Genomic DNA, 12,220 nt, shown 5'->3' on the forward strand with positions numbered 1-12,220 from the left:
CTTTTAATTTAATACATTCGTGGCGCTGCTAATCCAATATTTATTTGAAGCTAACTTTGCCTGCACAGGACTAATACCGTAAGCTGTAGCAAATACTTTATGTATATGAGTACATCTCGCTCCTATCTGATGCATAATTCTCTTCCATTTACGGCCGCTCCTGTGTATCCACATCGCTTGCGGGAATGGCAACAGATATAAAGGTGTATTCCCCATCGGACATCTGTTCCCATTTTTTTCTTCCACGTTGTTGTGATCGCATGCTACGTTTTCCCATAGATTGCACATTTTATATTCTCCCATGTTGGAACTTTTCCAGTTGTCAGATATTATGATGGTTATTACTTCTGTTAGTATCGCCGTATGTCATGGCACTTTACAGTACGAAACTGAGCAAAATCCGATGCAGTCGTTAAGATTAGTCAGCTTCAGACTATCCCTATGGTCCGTGTGGCTGCTGTAAAGCATCTCCCTAAATGTTGTCAGAGAAGCACTTCAGAGATCATTTTTTTACCTGTATCGTGCGTATTCACTAGGGATCGACCGATATTGGTTTTTTAGGGCACATACCGATAATCGGTGGAGGTTAGGGCCGATAGCCGATAACTTATACCGATATTCCGGTATAAGTTATTGGCTATTTATCCCCCCGCGACACCGCTGCAGATCATTGATTTAAAGTGGGCGCTTTAAATCAATGCACTGCAGTGGCTTTTGCGGTGCCATAGGCCGCCGCCGCCACCACCCGCTTCTCTCCCCCTACCTGTCGGAGTGGTCCGGGCCATCCATCCTTCCTGTAGTGTCCGGCGGCAATCCGGGTGGAGGGTGAACCGGTCCGGGCTGTCCTTCTTCTCCGGGGGTCCTCTTCTCCACTCCGGGCAGGCTCCGGCCTAGTACGCTGCATAGACGCCGCTGCGCAGTGACGCCCGTGCGCAGCGACGCACCTGACGTCACGGCGTAGCGGCATCTATGCAGCGTACTAGGCCGGAGCCTGCCCGGAGTGGAGAAGATGACCCCCGGAGAAGAAGGACAGCCCGGACCGGTTCACCCTCCACCCGGAATGCCGCCGGACACTACAGGAAGGATGGATGGCCCGGACCACCCCCATTATGGGTAAGTTGAATTTTTTTATTGACTCGGAGGGTGGGGGAGGGGCCCGACCGGTATAGCGGTATGGGCAAAAATACATACCGGTATACCGCCCAGCACTACGGTGGGGGGTGTGACGCGGTGGGTCGGGGGGGCGGTCGCGGTGCGGCAGGTCGGGGGAGGGGGGGGGTGGCGGTCGCAGTGCGGTGGGGGCGGTGCGGGGGGCGGGGCATTATCGGCTTATCGGCTATGTAATTGCCGATACCGATAATGCCCAAAATTGTGATTATCGGCCGATAATATCGGCCATACCGATAATCGGTCGATCCCTAGTATTCACCATCACTAATTCTACAGCGCTATCAGCTGCATCCATGTGTTTCATTGCTGCGACTAGGTCATGTGATCACCGCCTGACCCACAGAAAATCACGGTGTTTCATGTGTCAGAGGAAGTTGTCACCCCTAGGGGATATTGGCACCTATTATACGTGTGTGAATTCAAATAGAGAAAACAGACATGGTCGCACATCCACAACATGCACCTTTATCTAATGCTTCTCAGCAACATTTATTAAACTAACAGGCTGTTTATGATCATGAAGTGCAAGCCCACTAGCCACGTCACGGCCACCTGTAAGTAGTGGGTCCCTAACATCCCTAGCATAAAATGGTCTAGCACTGGGCGGCAACACCACCGCCCACAGGGGGAATGACCCACTGGGGGAAAGTCCCAGGGCTGCGCCTCCCCATAGACATGGTACTGCGACAGCAATCGACGCCGCACAGCACCACACCACTCTGACTAGGTGGCCTTGACATGGCGAGTATACGTGACATGTATACTAACAACCTGTTTGTTTTTTAAATTATGCTGAGAAACAAGTAGATCAAAATACAAATGGTGGATGTGCGGCTGTGTTTCTCTATTTGTGTTGTACACAGCACCTATTATACCATTCCCCTCTCCCACTTTATCTGTATACTGCTGCCACTATCTCTAAGGGATCAGGCTATATAATAATTATATACTTCCCCTCTCCAACTCAATCTGTACACTGCTGCTGCTGCTATCTCTATGGCATCAGGATATATAGTAGTCATACCCCTCCTCTTCCAGCTCTATCTGTATACTGCTGCTGCAATGCCGCTATTTCTATGGGATCAGGATATGTAGAAGTTGTACACCTCCCCTCTCCAGCTCTATCTGTATACTGCTTCTATCTCTATGGGATAAGGATAAATAGTAGTTATACAGTTCCCTTTATAAAACACCACAATTGTGATCATAGGTCAAATCACTTTTGCCTTATGGCAATTTCTCTAAATAAATGCACGTTGAGAAAGAAAACGCATCAAAACTGCACATGATGTGAACTAAGCAAAAGCCACTTATTAGCCTAGTCTGTTTACCTGGTTGAACTTTAGCACCAGCAGCTTTATTAGATGACCAGGTGCAGTAATTAAACACCCCACCCTCCCTCTCTGAACAGCCAGATGATTCATGAAAAATGTAGGCAGCATTAGGAAATCCTTTTAGTAAAGGAATTGCATCCAGTAGGGAGGTTTACTCATGCCTTCCTCATCAGCTAAAAAACAGGTATGCACAAGGCATACACAAGAACCTCCACATTAGTCTCTAATAAGAAAATTTACAATAAGAAATTAAATTCTGCTTTGAAAATATGTTTCAGTATCTGGCTCTAAATAGTAAAAAACATTTTTTTGATGGAAATCATTGCTTAGAAAAATCACCACTAGGGGTCCCTATACCATCCAGAACATAAGCCTGTCCGGCTGCATCATCATCTTTGTCACAGCTGAAGCACACTAGAAAAGACAAAAGATACAGCGCTCCATGGTGTGATAAATGGGAGACCTGTGAGGTGGAGAGGTATATACTGACAACTGGTTGTTGTGTACCCCCATACACAATAATGGTGAGCGCATAAAGTGTCCGCAGCCAAGCCGGCAGAACAGGAGGTTATGCAGAGAGAGACTTAAACGGGGGTGTCGGCTTTGAGAGGCGCAGGTCACAGGACAATCAAGGTAGGTAAAAGCAAGGGTTGTTTATTCTCCCAGCATGCAACGCGTTTCACTGCATCTGCAGCTTCATCAGGCATGCCTGATGAAGCTGCAGATGCAGTGAAACGCGTTGCATGCTGGGAGAATAAACTACCCTTGCTTTTACCTACCTTGATTGTCCTGTGACCTGCGCCTCTCAAAGCCGACACCCCCGTTAAAGTCTCTCTCTGCATTAACAGCTGAAGCACAGTCTGGGACACTGTCCAGGAAGTGGTGTAGGACTAGCATTCCTCTGTGCTCACTCCTGTCCTGTCTTTTAGACTCCTGTCTGCAAACAGAGTGGTGGGTTACAGATCAGCCTGCAGTGATTGGAGGAGGAGACCCAGCACGGCAGACTGGGGGAGGAAGTGAATGCATGGTAAATGAGGGCGGGCTCAGTGCTTGCCTCAGACACGCCCCTTCATGAGTAGTGGATGACAGAATGAGTGAGCAGCAGAAGAGAGGGATTTGTGAGCCAAATACAGAAGCTAGACACATGAAAAATAAATGTAAAGAATCTGCATGATCCAGTGAGTAACTGTGGTATGTCAGGTATGTATTAACATCAGAATTACAAATGCAGTCTGTATTTTGTTAAATAAATACTTTAAAAAACACAGTTCAAAAAATGTTAATGAGTCAATTATTTTTGCTAAATTAGTTATTTTTCCAGCCAGAGGCCAAAGTCCTGTTCAGCGGAAGGAAACAGCATATGGTCGCTGCTGACATACCACTTACCTGCTAAGCCTCCCAGCTACATGATGGTTTGTAACCAGTTTGGCTGAATCTGGTCTATGCCATACCTATGCCTAGCTTAAGAAGTTTTTAGGAGATTTCTTTTAAGGTCTTGAGTATAGGAAATGGAATGTTGCACTGTAGGAGAGAGTCAGGGACATGAAAAGTCCTGGAGGCACCACTGTGAAGGTTGGGCCTAGGGCAATATGCAAAAAGGTCTGAAAAAAAAAGAATGGAGGAATCAGATAGCAGACATCTATGTGTATACAGTGGTCCCTCAAGTTACAATATTAATTGGTTCTGTGACGACCATTGTAAGTTGAAACCATTGTATGTTGAGACCAGAACTCTATGGAAACCTGGTAATTGGTTCTAAAGCCACCAAAATGTCATCCAAAAATTGGAAAAAGTGAGGATTAAAGATAAATAAGTAGATAACTAATATAGATAAAACAAGTCCTTACATATAAGAGTAAGAAAGATCTGCTGGGAGCTGTAAATCACTGTCTGTGTCAGTGTTTCCCAACCAGGGTGCCTCCAGATGTTGCAAAACTACAACTCCCAGCATGCCCGGACAGCTGAAGGCTGTCCGGGCATGCTGGGAGTTGTAGTTTTGCAACAGCTGGAGGCACCCTATTCGGGAAACACTGGTCTATGTAGAGGACAGGAGCTTCTTCAGGGTCCTGTACAGAACACGCTATGTCCTAAAAAAGGAAAATTAAGCCGTCCCCACCTGATGTCCAAAGGAGCAGCTAACCCTGGCACAGGTAAAGAGTACAGAACATATAATACCTCCCTGTACTGTAGGGGGCGCTACCAGACAACAGTCAGTGCATGCGCTTCAGTAATACAGGGGTTTTACCAGTGAAATATCCATTCTGATTGGTCGGTTCTTCCAGCCATTGACAAGTTTCACAGATTCCATAGCATTGTATGTTGAGTCTGGTTTCAAGTTACAATGGTCCAGATGTTACAATGTTGAAACTATTGTATGTTGACGCCATTGTAAGTTGAGGGATCACTGTATACGTTTTTGGCCTAGTTTCCACTGGGCAGATTTTTGGAAAGCCGCCACTGCAGCTTTGGAGCCAAATCCAGAAGTGGATCCAACAGGAAGATGGATAAGGTCTCGCCCACTCTGCTAAAATTCCGCTTGCTGCAGAGTTACATTGTTTTCAAAGGGATTCGGCTGCTCTGTGCAAACTGCAGAGTTTCTGCAGTGGAATTCCACCTGCATTGTGTGAACACGACCTAAGTCCTTACTATGTTTCCCATTCCTTTTGACTACATTTCTGCCTTGGCTCAAAAACTGGAGAGCAGTTAAAAAAAATATATATATAAATAAATAAATAAACGACAAATGGAAACCCAGCCTTAACATGGCCATATGTGGAACAAGCACAAACAAAGTGGAACAAATGACTGTCTGATGAATGATCGATGCAGCCATACACATTTTATTCCATATTAGCTGTGTGGCAGATTATGCCAGGCAAATCATGACAAATAGCAGTCAGAAACAGGGAAAGGGGGCTCGCTTGTTGACCATGGCACAAAGTGGCGGCTGACCCCCCCCCCCCCCCCCCCCCCTCAATACAGCACTATGGCAGAGCCGGAGATTGCCGGAGGCAGCGTTCTGGCATTGCCATAGAGATTTATTGAGGGGGCATGTCAGCCGATTCTTCATGCGGTTGTCGACACGCCCCCTTCCCGCGGCCGGGGCCCCGTACAGGAGATTGCGGGGGGGTCCCAGTGGTCGGACCCCCCACAATCTGAAACTTATCCTCTATCCTTATGATAAGGGATACGTTTTTCAAGACTGGAGATGTCCTTTAATGAACAATTTACAAACATTTTTTAATAATGCCAAAGAAAACAACAAAAAAATCATTGCAAAGAACCAAATGGCAGTGACATTGTGGTGATTGATAGCTGGTATTTCCATAGTGTTGACTACAGCCTATTATGTCATCCTTACTCAAATGCGAAGATGTAGTTGTGACCCTTATCAATAACACCGTGACATCCCCAGTGTCACTGCTACACAGTCGTATCTGCAGCTGCCCGATATACACAGATCCGCCATAAGATTAAAGTGATTTGAAATAAACAACATTGATTATCCTGCTCTAATAACACATGTCAAGGTTGAAGTTGATGTTTTGGAGGCTGGAAAAATGAGCAAATTTGAGGGTGTAAACGACTTTGACTAGCGTTAAGTTGTGTTTGCTTAATGATTTGGTCAGAGCATCTCCAAAATGGCAGGCCTTGTGGGGTGTTCTTGGTATTCGGTGGTATTTGATAGTCCAAGAAATGCCACCTTGTGAACTAAAGACAGCGTCATGGACACCCAAGGAAGACTAGAATTCTTGTTGAATCTCAGAGAAAGCTACAGAAATTGCTCAAGAAGTTAAAGCTGGGGGTGCGTAACCATGACCAGTCAGAGTGCCCATACTGGCCTTTGTCCAGTGCTGAAAGTGCCTGAAATGGGGCCATGAAGATCAGAAGAATAGAACTATTGGAGAACAAGGCCTTTTCTGATGAATGACATTTTCTTTTTATCAGGTGGACTGGTGGGTGCCACCTGAAGGAGATATGGCACCAGGATGCTTTATGGGAAAACAAGCAGATCGGGGTTGGTTGATACCTTGAACAATGTTTTGCATGAAAACTTGCGTACTGGCATCATGTCCCACCTACTTAAACATTGTATAGACCACCCCTTTGTGGCAATAGAATCCCCTAATGACAATGGCCTCTTAAACAGGATAATGTCATGACCACACTGCAAAAATGGTTCAGGAATGAGGAACATGACAAAGAGATCAAAGTGGTCATTCGGCCACCAAATTCCCCAGATCTCCATCCAATTGATCATCTTTGGGATATGTTGCTAACATCCTGGTACCTAATACCACAGGCCTTCGTCAGGAGTCTTGTGTCAAGAGTCCATCTCAGAGCTGTTTGGTAGCACAAGGTTTTTATGTTATGACCAATATATATATATTTATATATAGGGGGCCAACCTACTAGATAAAGTACAATGTCCTAGGCTTAGATCCACTGTATAAACCCATTGTAACTGTGTGAATTCCGCCAAATAAATATGAGTGAATGAAGACAACCTTCTCGCAGCATTACGGTCTCATAACAGAACATATCTAATCAATGCAATGTTGCAACTTCCTCGCAGCATAGAGAGCAGATCAATAGATTGTTCCTGGTTTTTGCAGAGTGCAAAGCAGATACCAGTTTGAGCTCTGATGAAATTTCAGCGTTCTATCGATTGGCCGCGCTACGTCTGCCAGTATTGTTTTTTGGATTGTGGAAATGAGGCTTGGACAGAAGCCATTATAATAGGCTGGAATCAAGTCCTGCACCCACACACTGGTTTCATCATATAGTTTCCTAGAAGACTTTTTGTTGTCAGTGAGCCAAGTGGATGTTCCTGGGCAGGGAATTAATAGTAACGGAAGCGTGATTTGTACTCTGCAAGCTATATATGTCATTACACATGCCTGATGTTTCTTGTGCTTTTAGGCCTCAAAGAAAAATCTTTATATGGAGCAGATGCACCTTTTTGCCTCTTTCAGGTTCTTAAATAAGGGTGCATCCATGGTCGTGTTGAAAAGGATGGGGGGCAAGCTCCCCCCACTGGAAAAATGCTCCTTAATCTGTTAATGACACAGACAGGGAGCAGGAAGCCATCAGCAGCTCTTACCCGACAGCTTTGACGGCCTTCCTGCTTATGAGGAGTCTCCTATGACTGGAACCATTAATTGCTTCCTCTCACACTGTCCTGATGGAGACACATTTGACTGCTACCAGTTCCCCTCAGCGAAGGTCTTAGGTGCTGCACATTCTGCACCTCCCCTCATGTGCTCAGTGCAATAAATATCCATACCTCATATTTATCTATCTACTTACCTACATATAGTAGTTAGGGACCCTGTTACACATTTTGCTCTGGAGCATTTGTCACCTTCTGCTTGGATGGTCTGCCATTTTCAATAACACTGCAACTAAGCGTACCCATGCCTTATCAGATTATCACTGAGTAGGGCCGCCCACTTGACTCTTAGCCTAGAATGAGCAGAGATTTCCATTAAAAAAAGAAAAGTTATCCTGAAACTTTACCCACAAAACTATATATCATTCTGCTCTGCTTCTCCTGTTCTATAACATGGTGCCTGCAGACTGGACTGTTATTTCAATCAGACAGATTCCATTCAAGGGTTTTTCTAGGACTTTTTGTTGAGGGCCAAGCCTCAAGATAACCCAGAAATTAGCTGCTTGCCAGAGCATCGATGCCCACAATACACAGTGAACATAGCCAAAAGCAGACAGCTCTATACATTGTGCTGTGCTGGGTTGCTGCTGTTCATTTTCCATTCAATACCGTAGGATTGCAGCTGCAATAAACCAGAAACGTCACTTCTAAATTTGGTGCCGCACCTTTGACAAACAGCTGGTTAGCAGGTTGCCCAGTGTCGGACCCCAACCATATAAGATATTGATGGCCTATCCTGAAGAACATCACTGAAAAAGTCCAAGAAACACCTGTTAGGCTAAGTTTACACGTCCATTGTGCTCCGACAATTTCAGGGTCCATTTGACTCTATTTTTTTGTGCTGAATGGACCCTGAACCGGTCGGAGCAAAGCTGACACTGCTGGGTCCGCTGGATCCCATTGACTTGAATTGGGTCCATCAGGTATCCAGTATTTTTAAGGAGTTGAGCGGCAAAAAAAATAGGACCTACACTATTTTTTTTCTCTTCTAAACTCCCTTCCTTCCAATGACCTGACCAGTGGAGCTCCCTTTAGTGGAGCACAATGGCCATGCGAACGAGCCCTAAGTTGCATGGTGGTCACAGAAGTTGGACACCAGACTATCTAGTACAGTGACTCCCCGACCTGTGATGGCCCCGACATACGATCATTTCAACATACAATGGCCTTTCAGAGGCCATCGCATGTTGAAGGCAGCATCAACATACGATGCTTTTGTATGTCGGGGCCATCGCATAAATGGCTATCCGGCAGCGCAGACTGCTTCAGCTGCCACCGGATAGCTGTTTATGGTGCCCCGTGTGGTCCGCTGACGATCACTTACCTGTCCTCGGGGCTCCGGCGCGTCCTCTTCGGGATCCCCTCCATCGTCGGCGCTCTCCATCGTCGTCATCACGTCGATGCGCACGCCGTCCCGTCATCCAATATAGGAGTGGCGTGCGTAACGACGTGATGGCGGCGACGGAGAGCGAGGATGCCGGGGAAGCAGAGGCCTTGCCAGAGCGTCGGGGACACCTCGGGGACACGGTGACAGCGATGGAAGGCGACATCCAGGGCAGCGGTGACGAGTGGTGACGGTCCGGAGCGGTGGGGACACATGAGTATAACCTCCAATACCAGTGGTCTTCAACCTGCGGATCTCCAGATGTTGCAAAACTACAACTCCCGTTGGCTGTCCGGGCATGCTGGGTGTTGTAGTTTTGCAACATCTGGAGGTCCGCAGGTTGTAGACCACTGTCCTATACTTTACATTGCACGGATCCCTCAACATACGATGGTTTCAACAAACGATGGTCCATTTGGAACGGATTACCATCGTATGTTGAGGGACCACTGTATAGTCATCTAGCAGTGATGGCTGGTGTGCCCTGTGTGCCACAGGTTGCACCCCTAAAGCTTTATTTATTATACGGCATGGTTAAACCCTCCTGGACTTCTATAAAAAAAATGTTAAAGTGTAGTAAAGAAAAAATATTGCCTACGCTTTGTAGACTCGCACCGCTTGAAACTGTGTCAAGGTCCTTTAGAGTGATTAATGAAGGTAGTCAATAATAATAATACTGAAAATTCAAATTTCCAATGTCTTTATATAGTTGAGAAAGAATAAATTAAGCTGATAGGACCTCTCCACCTTGCCGGCTGGATGGGGAGTGAAAATATATCTTTCACTGAAGGAGAATATTGCCTTAACTATTTCCAGCCAGTGGGAGGACATAAAATTGGCTGGGCGAAACAATAGACAGAAAAGACACGAAGAAGGGCCCCAGCTCAAGTAGGTTCTGGTTCTTTACAAGTAGTTGGGAATTTGTCAACTCTAAAACCTGCTTAGAGCTGCAGACATGGGCAGAAAAGCTGATAAAATAAACTAAATTATACCAGTCTTTTAGCTTATGGCTGTTTACATAGTTATAAAATTATGTTTTTCTTATAAGCTCAAGAGCCGAAGGTGGTGCTGAGCTGCAGTATGCACTACTACTCCCTCCTCTACCCTACCAAACCTTCATAATTGTACTGGGTTTGGCCTCCAGCACTGAGCCTTGTACATCAATTATGCAGGGTTGCGGGGGGGGGGGGGGGAGGGAGGAGGTGTGCATGCTGCAGCTAAGCACCACCTCTACGACTCTCAGGAAGCGGAGGATTGGGAGGCCACCATACACATTATTTTATTGATGCTTCCACTGAAACCGGTGGGTTCAGACAGCATTTCTAATACTTGTGGCCAGGTTAAGGTCATATACTTGCAGCAGGAACCTGTTTCGACATGTTGTGGAATGTTGCTTTGTCATGTATGTCATGCTGAGAGTAGCATTGACCGTTAGGTTAACCTTTATATTTCCATTATTTCAAGCTTGACAAAGCAAGAGCAATCCCCAAAAATTGGGATAATGGTACATATGGGCCACACACTGGAGGAAAAGTTTATTCATGGTCCCAGTTGGTAAAGATGACCATAGGTGAAATTCCTTCCTCCTATGCAGTGCTATGACAACATTTTATCATCTTGACCATTCTTGGGGTGAGCCCCCTATAATTAAGCCCAGCCTACTTTTTAAAAGTGAGACTGAGACTGATGCAAAAAGTGACAAATTTTTACACAAAACTTTGCATCTTTTGTAGGCCTGAAAATGCATGTGTTTTTTTGTTTTTTTTTTAAATCCCCTCCACTCCAATAGGATCAAGGTATTACTATTAAGTGTATCCCTGATGAAGAGCATGTGCTGGGTGTATGGAAATGTGTTGGTTGTATGGATCATAATCTTTATTAAAGCTGATAAAAAAGTATGTGGATTACCATGGGTGCTGTTTTTTTTTTATTATTGGTTCACTGATGGTGTTGCTAGCACTCTTTCGTAGACGGCAAGGAGTATGTTAGGGACTTTACCTTCTTTCAGGCAATATTTATAATAACTTATCTGAGTAGTTTTTTTTTATGTCAGTTGAATTTCTTGTATTGCTCCATTTATAGAATCACTAAGCTAATGATGGAACCGGCGGTAACCGTGGCTGTTCGCTGCAGAAGACTCTCACCGCCCTCCAGACAATCTCTAGTTTGCAGCTTTAAATGTCTTAGGATGAGTCAACAAACTAGGTCATTTATAGAGTACTGTGCAGCCATAGCACTAAGAGGCTTAATTCTAGCTCCAGCCCGCTGCAAATATTTATTTGGATTGATAAGAAGAAACGTCTTTCTTGAGGTGTAAGTAGCAGCTCTGCTGCAGTATCTACCTTCCAGATACCTTTTGTCCAGAGTACGATGCATTTGACTGACAAGAAGAAGATTTTATTTACTTCAGGATCTGGATTCCATATAGGTGCTTTATGATAAAAGATGGATTTAACACTGTTGATTTTATGAACATGTAAGATAATGGAAGAAGGTCACTGTTCTTCTCCAGTGACCTTGGCGAACACATCTTCAGTTCTCTTGGAGTGCCGCTAACTAAATGTATAAATTTCTGAACAAAGGAGACTTTTCTAAAGTTATTCTAACTAAATGCACATGTTTCTAAAAGATTACAAACCATAGAGTACAACTTCCAACCAGTCCGACCCAAAATGGGGAAGGAAAACATTTAGCTTTATTAAAGGGGTACTCCGCCCCTAGACATCTTATTCCCTATCCAAAGGATAGGAGATAAGATGTCTGATCGCGCATGTCCCGCCGCTGGGGACACCCGTGATCTCCATGCTGCACCCAGCATTCGTTGAGAGGGTCGGGTGCAGCGGCAGAGTGCCGGAAGCTTGTGACATCATGGCCACGCCCGCTCAGGATGTCACAGCCACGCCCCCTCAATTCAAGTCTACGGGAGGGGGCCTGATGGCTGACACGCCCCCTCCCATAGACTTGCATTGAAGAGGCATGTGTGGGATGCCGAAGCCGAGATCAGACATTTAACCCCTTTCTTTTGGATGTCTAGGGACAGAGTACCCCTTTAAGTTGACCAAAAAATTTTAAATATCATGGTTCCGTCAAGTATCAGTCAATAGATTTGTCACATCTTAGGGCTCGTTCACAACATACATCAGAATAACATGCCAATGT

At 45.3% G+C, this 12,220-nt stretch overlaps 1 protein-coding gene across 4 annotated transcripts in view; it reads left to right on the forward strand.

The window, feature by feature from the left end:
* SGCD (sarcoglycan delta) overlaps nucleotides 1-12,220 on the forward strand; it is a 607,498-nt gene that overhangs the window by 189,095 nt on the left and 406,183 nt on the right. The window lies entirely within an intron of this gene.

Source organism: Hyla sarda, chromosome 4 (genome assembly GCF_029499605.1).
Source record: "Hyla sarda isolate aHylSar1 chromosome 4, aHylSar1.hap1, whole genome shotgun sequence".
NCBI classification, from domain to species: Eukaryota; Metazoa; Chordata; class Amphibia; order Anura; family Hylidae; genus Hyla; species Hyla sarda.